The sequence below is a fragment of the Oncorhynchus keta genome, chromosome 15, assembly GCF_023373465.1.
Source record: "Oncorhynchus keta strain PuntledgeMale-10-30-2019 chromosome 15, Oket_V2, whole genome shotgun sequence".
NCBI lineage: Eukaryota > Metazoa > Chordata > Actinopteri > Salmoniformes > Salmonidae > Oncorhynchus > Oncorhynchus keta.
The window spans coordinates 33,277,214-33,289,809 of record NC_068435.1 but is presented as its reverse complement, the minus strand read 5'-3'; the positions used below and the strand labels follow the sequence as shown (position 1 = coordinate 33,289,809).

The window sequence follows — 12,596 nt, the reverse complement described above, 5'->3', positions numbered from 1 at the left end:
AAAATGTCAAGGCTCTCCACTGTAACACTCATGTCATTTTCAATTTGGCAAAATCACAGCAATAATGAAATGGTGCATAACACATTCCATTTCATTGTCAATGTCTTTATCCCCGAGCGTGAAAAAAGAACATTCCATTGTGAATAGAATAACTTAGGAATGCTGCTATGGCAACCACTTCCTAGCCCCAACAAGCTGTGTGTTTATAATGATCGTCCGATAATCCATTTTTAACCCCACTTCACCTTGATATAAGCTCTGCTGTCCATGACAACAGATCATTAGTGAATCTCAATACTCTAAAGTGGCTCCCCCTACTCATCTCCTCTCCATTCTACACCAATGTGATAACACGGGCCATAATTAAAGCAATATGAAGGATACCTACCAGGAATTTCCCTGAATTTCACCTGAATTTTAACTTTAAAGTCACTGAAAATGGAGGGAAGGAGGTGAGGAGAGGAAACTACTTTTGACTACTGAGATGCATCCAAGCTTCAGATGGATCAGACATTTCCATCTCCTAATATCAAAACATCAAAACAACAGCAGTGTCACGTTCTGACCATATTTCCTCCTGCCCAACGCCGCCAGAGTCTCCCGTCTGTCCTGAGCCGCCAGAGTCTCCCGTCTGTCCTGAGCCGCCAGAGTCTCCCGTATGTCCTGAGCCACCAGAGTCTCCCGTATGTCCTGAGCCGCCAGAGTCTCCCGTCTGTCCTGAGCCGCCAGAGTCTCCCGTCTGTCCTGAGCCGCCAGAGTCTCCCGTCTGTCCTGAGCCGCCAGAGTCTCCCGTCTGTCCTGAGCCGCCAGTCAGCCAGGAGCCGCCAGAGCCGTCAGCCAGCCAGGAGCCGCCAGAATCGCACTTCATTCCGGAGCTGCTGGAGTCTCCCGCCTGTCCGGGACCCGTGGCGAGGGTCCCCAGTCCGAGGTCTGAGTTCATATTTGCAGTGTTGACCCTTCTTTTTCTAGACCTCTGCAATCTGCACTGGCATACTGTCAATTAACTTCCGGGCCACATCCTGACTGATTGCAGCCCATTCTTGCATAATCAATGCTTGGAGTTTGTCAGAATTAAGATTGACCTCAAGTTATCAATTGGATTAAGGTCTGGGGAGTTTCCTGGCCATTGACCCAAAATATCAATGTTTTGTTCCCCAGAGCCACTTAGTTATTACTTTTGCCTTATGGCAAGGTTCTCCATCATGCTGGAAAAGGCATTGTTCATCACCAAACTGTTCCTGAATGTTTGGGAGAAGTTGCTCTCGGAGGATGTGTTGGTACCATTCTTTATTCATGGTTGTGTTCTTAGGCAAAATTGTGAGTGAACCCAATCCCCTGGCTGAGAAGAAACCCCACACATGAATGGTCTCAGGATGCTTTACGGTTGGCATGACACCGGACTGTTGGTAGCGCTCACCTTGTCTTCTCCGGACAAGCTTTTTTCAAGATGCCCCAAAAAATCAGAAAGGGGATTCATCAGAGAAAATTACTTTACCCCAGTCCTCAGCAGTCAAATCCCTGTACCTTTTGCAGAATATCAGTCTGTCCCTGATGTTTTTCCTGGAGAGAAGTGCCTTCTTTGCTGCCCTTCTTGACACCAGGCCATCCCCCAAAAGTCTTCGCCTCACTGTGCGTGCAGATGCACTCACACCTGTCTGCTGCCATTCCTGAGCAAGCTCTGTACTGGTAGTGCCCCGATCCCGCAGCTGAATCAACTTTAGGAGACGGTCCTGGAGCTTGTTGGACTTTCTTGGGCGCCCTGAACCCTTCTTCACAACAATTGAACCGCTCTCCTTGAAGTTCTTGATGCGCCAATAAATGGTTGATTTAGGTGCAATCTTACTGGCAGCAATATCCTTGCCTGTGAAGCCCTTTTTGTGCAAAGCAATGATGACGGCACGTGTTTCCTTGCAGGTAACCATGGTTGACAGAGGAAGAACAATGATTCCAAGCACCACCCTCCTCTTGAAGCTTCCTGTCTCTTATTCAAACTCAATCAGCATGACCGAGTGATCTCCAGCCTTGTCCTCATCAACACTCACACCAGTATTAACGAGAGAATCACTGACATGTCAGCTGGTCCTTTTGTGGCAGGACTGAAAGGCAGTGGAATTTTTTGGGGGGATTCAGTTAATTTGCATGGCAAAGAGGGACTTTGCAATTAATTGCAATTCATCTGATCACTCTTCTTAACATTCTGGAGTATATGCAAATTGCCTTCACACAAACTGAGGCAGCAGACTTTGTGAAAAAGTAAACTTTTGGCCACGACTGTATATACGCAGCTTTCACACCCCTGAGAAACAAGGGGCTGAGAGTCTCCGCCTACATAGACGATTACCTGCTTTGCTCCCCATCCCAAGAGCAAGCGGTACGAGACACAACTTCCCTCTTGAGCTAGGCTTCAGCATCTGTGTACACAGTGCCACCTCAATCGTTGATAAAGGTGACCTCATGTCTTTCGGGGCTCCGTCACTGGAAGAGCTCCTCGATCCTCGTTCTTGCTACTTGTCCTGGGGTAGTGGCAATGAGGATAGTGGTGACGACGTGCCACTCACAGACTGGGGCGCAGTTCACAAGAAGAATGCAACAAAAGCTGTGTGGACCCCACAACTCTGCATTGCTCACATAAATTACCTTGAATTGCTGACAGTGTTGCTTGCTCTGAGACACTTTCGACCCTTCATTCGGAATTGTCAAGTCTTTATCAGAACCGACGACATGACGGTGGTGGCTTACATCAACCACCAGGGTGGCACTCGCTCCCTGCTCTTACACAGACTATCTGTCAGGATTACGCTGTGGAGCAGAGCCGCGATCTGCTGACCCAAGCGAACAGAAATATTTGTCTTTGTGCATAAGATCTGTGGCAATTACAGTTGTCTCGCCTTGGAGCTTGTGGCTTTCTCCCTGCCACTTTTACCGGAAAAAGAGTGGCTCCACCATTTGTGTCCAGTATGCGTGTGGTATACAGAACCAGTCAAAAGTTTGGACACACCTACTCATTCAAGGGTTTCTTAATTTGTACTATTTTCTACATTGTAGAATAACAGTGAAGACATCAACACTATGAAATAACACATATGGAATCATGTAGTAACCAAAGAAGTGTTAAACAAATCAAAATATATTTTCTTCGAAGTAGCCACCCTAGCCATGCCTTGAGGACATCTTTTTATGCTCTTGGCATTCTCTCAACCAGCTTCAACTGTAATGTTTTTCCAACAGTCTTGAAGGAGTTCCCACATATGCTGAGCACTTGTTGGGTGCTTTTCCTTCACTTCATGAGTTGCGGTCCAACTCATCCCAAACCATCTCAATTGCTTGAGGTTGGGTGATTGTGGAGGCCATGTCATCTGATGCAGCACTCAATCACTCACCTTCTTTTTCAAATTGCCCTTACACAGCTTGTAGGTGTGTTGGGTCATTGTCCTGTTGAAAAACAAATGATCCTCCCACTAAGCGCAAACCAGATGAGATGGCGCATCGCTGCAGAATGCTGTGGTAGCCATACTGGTTAAGTGTGCCTTAGATTCTAAATAAATCACTGACAGTGTCACCAGCAAAGCATCCCCACACCATCACACCTCCTCCATGCTTCACAGTGGGACCCACATGTCATCCGTTCACTTACTCTGCATCTCTTCTTCTTATTGGTGTCCTTTAGTAGTGGTTTCTTTGCAGCAATTCAACCATGAAGGCCTGATTCACGCAGTCTCCTCTGAACATTTGATGTTGAGATGTGTCGGTTACTTGAATTCTCTAAAGCATTTATTTGGGCTGCAATTTCTGTGGCTGTTAACTCTAATGGTTTTTGCTACTGCACTTGAAGAAACGTTCAAAGTTCTTACATTTTTACATATTGACTGACCTTCATGTCTTAAAGTAATGATGGACTGTCGTTTCTCTTTTCAGATTTGAGCTGTTCTTGCCATAAAATGGACTTGGTATTTTACCAAATAGGGCTATCTTCTGTATACCCCCCCCCCCTACATTGTCACAACACAACTGATTGGCTCAAGGAGAACGCTACCTGCCCGAATGCATAGTGCCAACTGTAAAATTTGGTGGAGGAGGAATAATGGTATGGGGTGATTTTTCATGGTTTGGCTAGGCTCCTTAGTTCCAGTGAAGGGAAATCTTAATTCTACAGCATACAATGGCTTTCTAGACGATTCTGTACTTTCAACTTTGTGGCAACAGTTTGGGGAAGGCCCTTTCCTGTTTCATCATGACAATGCCCCTGTGCACAAAGCGAGGTCCAGATAGAATTGGTTTGTTGATATCGGCCTGGTCTGCACAGAACCCTGACCTCAACCCCACCAAATACCTTTGGGATGAATTGGAACAACATCAGTGCTCTTTTGGCTGAATGGAAGCCAGCCTTCCCAGAAGAGTGGGGGCTGTTATAGCAGCAAAGGGGGGACCAACTCCATATTAATGCCCATGATTTTGGAATGAGATGTTCGACAAGCAGGTGTCCACATACCATGTAGTGTACATGGGAACGGAGACCAGCAGCCTTCCATTGTCAATACATTTTATTTTGTGAAGTGGTTCCTTGAATCACACAACACAATTGTCATTCACCTTTTGGCCCATGGTGTTAGACCTTTTTGGGAGGGGGGGGACAATTGACTTGAGCTTTCAGGCAAGTATTTTTTTTAAATCAGTCCTACTAACTAAGTTAATGTCAAGCTCAATTATACTGGAAGTTTAATATGAATTCATCTCAATCTGTGATTCTGTTATAGATCCTGATGCAAAAGCAATGTTTCCTGAATTGTAGCTGGTATTTTTACAAATCTCAACTGAAGCATCCTGCAATATTTATTTATATTTATTTCTTTGAGTGAGTAGTTTATAAATCAGCAACAGTTGGTTATATAGGCTTGGTTGTGCAGAGGGCCCCTGGCAGCAGACTTGGTACATCTTAGCATAAGGCTAATGTGTTGTAGTCGTCCTACAGACAGCAGGGCAAATTACTAATATTCTATTTGCATGTTTTTTTAAATGCTGTGGGGAGACGAACCGACTGACCGACCTGCTCCGGGACAACAACTGTTTGATTTAAGCAAATGTTACAGCCGTTTAAATACCACACATCATTTGTATTCTGCATCCATGGGAGGCAGAAGAGAGGCTGGGAAATGGCATGGTGGGGGACTGCAGCTTGCGAGGGGAATTTGCTTGCGAGGCTCTGGTGCTTGATGTTTGCCAAATCAATGAGACAGACAGAAGGGCTCTGAATGTCAGAGTTTACATCTACAAGATTGAAGACCTTAAATTTGGTCACTGGTGATTGGCTCATAGGGAAAATTCCATCTAAAAAGGTCAGCATCCACACCAACACTCCTCACACTGAATTATTAAATACGTTTTCCATGTTCCTGTGGTTCACTGGCCTCTAGTTTTAAATGCTTTAAAATCAACTGAAATCTCTTCAAAAATCTCTGACTTTACCAATGCAGAGTGTAACATTGTTTGGCAACATAGAAGGTAGTGTAAAAGAAATCCAAATTCCTTTAATGGCCAGTCAGTGGCATGCACAGTGAACAATAATTTAACCACTCATTACTTCATGTAGTTTTTATAGCGTACTGGCAAAAAACAGGGTCGTGTTCAATAGATGAGCACACCATAGCAAAAGATTTTCAAAGACAAATGAAAATCAGTATTCTAGTTGGACAAATTCATGTAGAACTTCCCAGTTTCACTGTTTAAAAACTTTCTTCTCACTACTGAACACAACCTAGGTTTGCGGAACACTGCATTGCTGTGAAGCCAAGTCACAGCATACAGTCTTGTCAGTATTGGGACGTTTGAGGCCTAGTGGTGGGAGTCCTGCATCATGGTGGGCATCTACGGCTCCCTTATGGATGGATGGTGGGTGGGAGGAGGCCTTCTACAGAGAGACAGGTGGCTGTACAGCAGGGGGCTCTTAGCAGGGGGCTCTTAGCGGGGAGGGGGTGTAACACAGCGAGACAGGAAGGGAGGAGGACATGAAATATCTGGCAGAGGGAGCCAGATACAAGCTGAAGCCCTCCATCCTGACAAACACAGGCCTTAGGCAATGTGGGCCTTTCTCCAAGTCTGAGGGATGATGGTGATCTCTATGTTATGAAAGCTGGTATTCAGGCATTTTAAAGGCTTCTTCTATTTATGTCCTGAGAGCCTCATGATGATAATCTGGTCAGAAACTATTTATAGCCTCTCGTCCAATTTCTCACTAACTTCTTAGATGGAGCCTATAATATGCAAAACATAAACATGTCAAGAAACTTTCACATACAGTGGGGCAGAAAAGTATTTAGTCAGCCACCAATTGTGCAAGTTCCCCCACTTAAAAAGATGAGAGAGGCCTGTAATTTTCATCATAGGTACAGACCAAATAAGAAATAAAATCCAGAAAATCACATTGTAGGATTTTTAATGAATTTCTTTGCAAATTATGGTGGAAAATAAGTATTTGGTCAATAACAAAAGTTTATCTCAATACTTTGTTATATACCGTTTGTTGGCAATGACAGAGGTCAAACGTTTTCTGTAAGTCTTCACAAGGTTTTCACACACTATTGCTGGTATTTTGGCCCATTCCTCCATGCAGATCTCCTCTAGAGCAGTGATGTCTTGGGGCTGTTGCTGGGCAACACAGACTTTCAACTCCCTCCAAAGATTTTCTATGGGGTTGAGATCTGGAGACTGGCTAGGCCACTCCAGGATCTTGAAATGCTTCTTACGAAGCCACTCCTTCGTTGCCCGGGCGGTGTGTTTGGGATCATTGTCATGCTGAAAGACTCAGCCATGTTTCATCTTCAATGCCCTTGCTGATGGAAGGAGGTTTTCACTCAAAATCTCACGATACATGGCCCCATTCATTCTTTCCTTTACACAGATCAGTCGTCCTGGTCCCTTTGGAGAAAAACAGCCCTAAAGCATGATGTTTCCACCCCCATGCTTCACAGTAGGTATGGTGTTCTTTGCATGCATTCTTTGTCCTCCAAACACGACAAGTTGAGTTTTTACCAAAAAGTTATATTTTGGTTTCATCTGACCATATGACATTCTCCCAATCTTCTTCTGGATCATCCAAATGCTCTCTAGCAAACTTCAGACGGGCCTGGACATGTACTGGCTTAAGCAGGGGGACACGTCTGGTACTGCAGGATTTGAGTCCCTGGCAGCGTAGTGTGTTACTGATGGTAGGCTTTGTTACTTTGGTCCCAGCTCTCTGCAGGTCATTCACTAGGTCCCCCCCCCATGTGGTTCTGGGATTTTTGCTCAACGTTCTTGTGATCATTTTGACCCCACGGGGTGAGATCTTGCATGGAGCCCCAGATCAAGGGAGATTATCAGTGGTCTTGTATGTCTTCCATTTCCTAATAATTGCTCCCACAGTTGATTTCTTCAAACCAAGCTGCTTACCTATTGCAGATTCAGTCTTCCCAGCCTGTTGCAGGTCTACGATTTTGTTTGTGGTGTCCTTTGACAGCTCTTTGGTCTTGGCCATAGTGGAGTTTGGAGTGTGGCTGTTTGAGGTTGCGGACAGGTGTCTTTTATACTGATAACAAGTTCAAACAGGTGCCATTAATACAGGTAATGAGTGGAGGACAGAGGAGCCTCTTAAAGAAGAAGTTACAGGTCTGTGAGAGACAAAAATCTTGCTTGTTTGTAGGTGACCAAATACTTATTTTTCACCATAATTTGCAAATAAATTCATTAAAAATCCTACAATGTAATTTTCTGGATTTATTTATTTCTAATTTTGTCTGTCATAGTTGAAGTGTACCTATGATGAAAATTACAGGCCTCTCTCATCTTTTTAAGTGGGAGAACTTGCACAATTGGTGGCTGACTAGATACTTTTTTGCCCCACTGTACATGGTTGAGACAAGACAAGACATTAAACATTGTTGCTCTTTCCAGACAAGTAGAGGAGGTTGGTGTGGTAAATGACATGAGGGGTGGTGAGGGTCAGGGAGATTTGAGTGGAAATCCTCTTTAAAGGGTCTGGAGCGGAGATCGTCAGTGACGAGCCTGAACGAGGTCAGCCTTAACCCAGCCAATTAAGAGAGAGACGGGTCTATAACAGCCAGTGAGATGCACACATGAACCCATACACACACACACTCTATCAGAATGCAGAGCAGGCGCTGCCGCTTCCGCCTAACCACACAGCAGCACGTTGGGAGTCTGAGAGACAGATGAGAATAGTATCCCCATATTATATTAGAAATGGCACTCCGCACTGCATCCATGGCTCAGTTGCCCAAATTGGTGTACGTGTCTTTGGTAGACTATGTACAGTACATCTAAATCGGACTCCACATTACAGCACTGAATAAAGTGGTACTATTCTGGTAGTAGTATGCAAACAAGTTATAGCAACTCACAATCACGTCTATGTATTGGTTCATGCCCTTAGTTTGTGCCACTGTCAACATTACTGAGACAACAACTAACAATACTACTGATAACAACAGCTATTATCAATACAACTCAGTTCCTGACATTCTTAGTTATTGAAATAGAGAAAACAATTCATGTTGGAATCCTTAGTAGTGAAAGTGCCAAGTCCGTTCGGGTTTTTACAACAACAAAGACGTTTCTGCAAACAACAAACACTGCCCCCCCCCCCCGTACATCATTGCACGGGTGACAGAACTGCAGAATATGTACTGCCATTTTTTTTAACCACACTGCTCTACTCACCTCACCTCAGTTTTGTCAACAACAAAAACAATAATAAAGGTGCTGGGGCGGACAGTGACGCCACTTCCCCTCATTCGGATTCCACCTTTAAAGGAACCTCAATGCCATAATCTTAATAATTCTCACACACAATTTTCCAATCCTCTTGACCAAAAGGAAGTAAATTGTCAGCCCTATAATGACTCAATTAAAATGGGGAAATAGCCAAGACTGATGTATTCTCTACCTTAAAGTCCTGTATTAGTTTTGACCCGAGCAATTTAGATTGGCAAAACCCCAATAGTCTGAGAAATGGTTTGATCCGATAATACTCAACACATTGGCCCAGAGAAGACATGGGGTTGGAAAATACCAACCACTTACTGGGGAGCTAAAATCCATGGCCACTACTTGTAAACAACATGTGTTGCCCTAATACTGTAGCTAGTTGCCATTGGAAAGCATGTTATAGAGCTCTGAAAACAGTAACATCTAGCCTGAATAATGACTGATCTTTTCCAAAAGTCAATTGCTTAATATTATTGTCCATGAAGGAATTGAAGTCCCCTGATTTTAAAAGAAAATCTTTAGAAAATGGTTAATGACTGATATGGGCTACAAAGAACGAGTCATTGTTTACTACTACAAAGAAGACATATTGTACTGTACACGTGTGCAGAATGTTCCAAGTGTCAACAACACAAGATTGTTTATGAAAATGAAACACGAGTGGGTCCAACGTGAATCACCAGTAGTCATTTCACCTACTGCAACACCGCCCATCAAAACAGACGCTCGCCTCACATTGTCATTACTCATCCCCTGCTCTGCATGAAACGTGAATGAGTTCAAATCTGCCATTAGCCCCTGAAGCGAGCATTGGCAAGGTTTTGTGAGAAGTTTTGAAAAAGCACTCAGTGGAGCAGCAGATAACAAAGCGTGGACGAGACAATCTCTTTTAATTTATAATGCAGTCATAGCCTGACGACTCACACCAAATTCTTCCGCTGCTCTGTCATTCGCTACATACTTTAGTCTGAGACTGCCAACATTGGAGTTATTTGTGGCGACAAGGGGCACGGGGTGCTTTGTAGAAAACAAAGTCCTCAGCGATTGGATCGTCTCTAACCAATCAGAGTATCAAAGTCAATAATACATTTTCAAACTGCCACTCTACCCACTTGTGTTCTGGCTCTGGCCCAACCCATCGGTTTCTGGACCAATCAATCAGACGACCTCAAATGTGTTTGCATTCGGTGAAGGGTCAGAGAGGTTCTCAGATCCAGACTCGTCACTGAGAAGAAACTAACATCCATGGGCGTGGCGTATCTTTTGGCCAGAGCAAGGAGTCTGCGTAGGCAAATGCATTCAGAGAAGTGAACTCCCTCCGTTGTGTTGGACCTGACTCAGCATGGAGAGAGAATGGGGGAGAGGGGGAGAGAGAGGAGGGGGTAGAGTAAGGGGGGTGAGAGCAAGAGTGATAAAGAGAGGTGGGATAGAGAGAGAGAGAGAGAGAGGGAATGGGAGAGAGACATTGACTTGTCTGCAGCAACCCTTCTCACACTCATATCGACAGGGGCTGGAGGGGAGACGAGATCAGCACCTCATCCATTCTGGAAAGGCTCTGGTCAGCTCATACGGTAGGTAAATAAGAGGACACATATCTTCTAAATCGACTTACAGTTCAATGTGACACATTTATTCACTGTAGGTGGCACATACAATAATCAAACACATAACGCTGGTGGTGCTAGCATTGGACCCACTATGTTAGCCCACAAATTGGCTCAGAATTGCCTGGACCGTCATGTAGCATCACTTTATCCAGATAAGACTTCCTCTTAGCATCATGGCCTACACACAAACTGATTGTAAGATAGAACTGGGTATGAAGCAGGTGAATACAAAGAGTAACATTATGCGATTATTTCTGGAGGAACACGACGCATACCCATTCATCAGAGACGGTCCCTGCTGAACACTCCAAACGGTTTGTTCCTCAATAACTGTTCAGCAGCACTAAAGTCTCTTCAGAATGCACTCCACCCCCATGTGGTTGTGAGATGTAGAGTCCCTAACAGGCTCGATCTATTGGCAGATAAGACAGAGAGAGAGGAGAGTGTAGAGCAGCCTTTACTGAGGGGAGATTCCCCTGGGTCGCCCTGAAATGTCCTGAGGTACATTAATTATATGAACCGCTGCATTGGTTCAACTTCCAAGGCAAAGAGGATAGTTAACTACAGTAAGGGCCGCACTACGTTATCGTATTAATCTCTATTTTCCCAGGCAGCCCAAATGTCATTGTAATAGCGATTTAATTATTAAATATCCCAATTTTACTTCAATACACATGGAATTAGTGTTTTATTGAAAAATGTAAAGTGGTGCAATTGTCTAATTGTGCCTCTAATGCAGTAATACATGTAGTTATGAAGACTATGATTTGGTGAACATGTCTTCTTTCTTCTCTGTGATAGACTCATCATACATTCAGTAAACTAGCCTAGCGATTAAGAGCGTTGGTCCAGTAACCAAAAGGTCGCTGGTTTGAGTCCCTAAGCCGGAAAGGTAGAAAAATCTACCGTTCTGCCCTTGACCAAGGCAGTTAACCCCAACAATAACTGCTCCTGGGCACCAATGACATGGACATCGATTAAGGCAGTCCCCCGTACCTCTCTAATTTAGAGCGGTTGGGTTAAATGCACATTTTGGTTGTATTCAGTTGTGCAACTGACTAGGTATATCCTTTCCCTGATTCCGGGAGAAAGCAGTGTGCACACAAAAAAAGGAAGCGCAAATCATTTCCCCCACATCCATAATCGACTAATTGTCAGTCAAGCAATAATATTACCTGAAAATGTAAAGAGTGCAAGTCAAGTGCTGTCTCAATGTTTTGTTATGCACACTAATTCACAGTCTGAGAAGGGAGAGTTGGGAGACAGGCAGGTAGTGATACTGTAGGTCCACCTGTACTTTCACTCCATGTCATCATGCAAATGTGGTTCTGTACACTTACACCATATTTTGGGTACTCAACGTTCCATTTACTAGCCCAACGCTGGTAATAACCTTAGGTCTAATCGGGATTCTACACACAGCGACTGACTGACCACTGACATCCTGAAGGGAGATTCTCATCAGTATTCACTCTGACGTCCAAACCTAACCCACCAACCATATGCACCGTAATGGCATGTACCGTAATGAGGTGGCTGCTTGTAAAGTGCTATGGCTGCGACCATGCATACAGACATGCCTTTCAAGTGTCCACACTGTGACAGCAGATCTAGACAGAGCACCTTGATCGGGATGTGCTTTTACCGTCCTCTCTTAATTCAAAGACGTGGCGTGGGTTTGAGAGGCTCAAGTCTCTTGTGAAGCCATTATTTTATATCCTCCAGTTTCAGAGTCATAATGAGTCTCGAGGAAGGGCTGGCTTAAAAGAGAGGCATCGTCTTCCTCCAAACACAAAGGGAGACAGGAAGACATTTCAGTAATAAAATGTAACTTGTTACAGTTGACCTGCTGTGAATCAAAAACCGGGTAGGGGTGCCGAATTCCGGTCCTGGAGGGCGTAGCCACCTCTGCCAGTTAAATTGCACTCACCTGGTGTACCAGGTCTGAATTAGTCCCTGATTGGAAGGAGCGGATGAAAACAAGAATTGTTTAGGACCTCCAGGACTGGAATAGGGCCCTGACAGAAGATGATGGAGAATAGCATGGCCTGTGCATAACGTTATCATAATGCAAAGCAGTGTAACGAAATGACATTTCCATACAAGTCAATGATGGTGTCTTAACTCTATTTATGTAAAAGCTTGAAGGAAAAACTAAATGAAGGAAAATGAACAATTTCTACACAAGGCACATATCAGAGGCAGCTTTAGCCTACATGTCAGTCATGA

General features: G+C 44.3%; 1 protein-coding gene across 1 annotated transcript in view; it reads right to left on the bottom strand.

Moving 5' to 3' along the window:
- Positions 1-12,596, bottom strand: part of LOC118394806 (acid-sensing ion channel 1C-like) — a 179,874-nt gene that overhangs the window by 127,213 nt on the left and 40,065 nt on the right. The window lies entirely within an intron of this gene.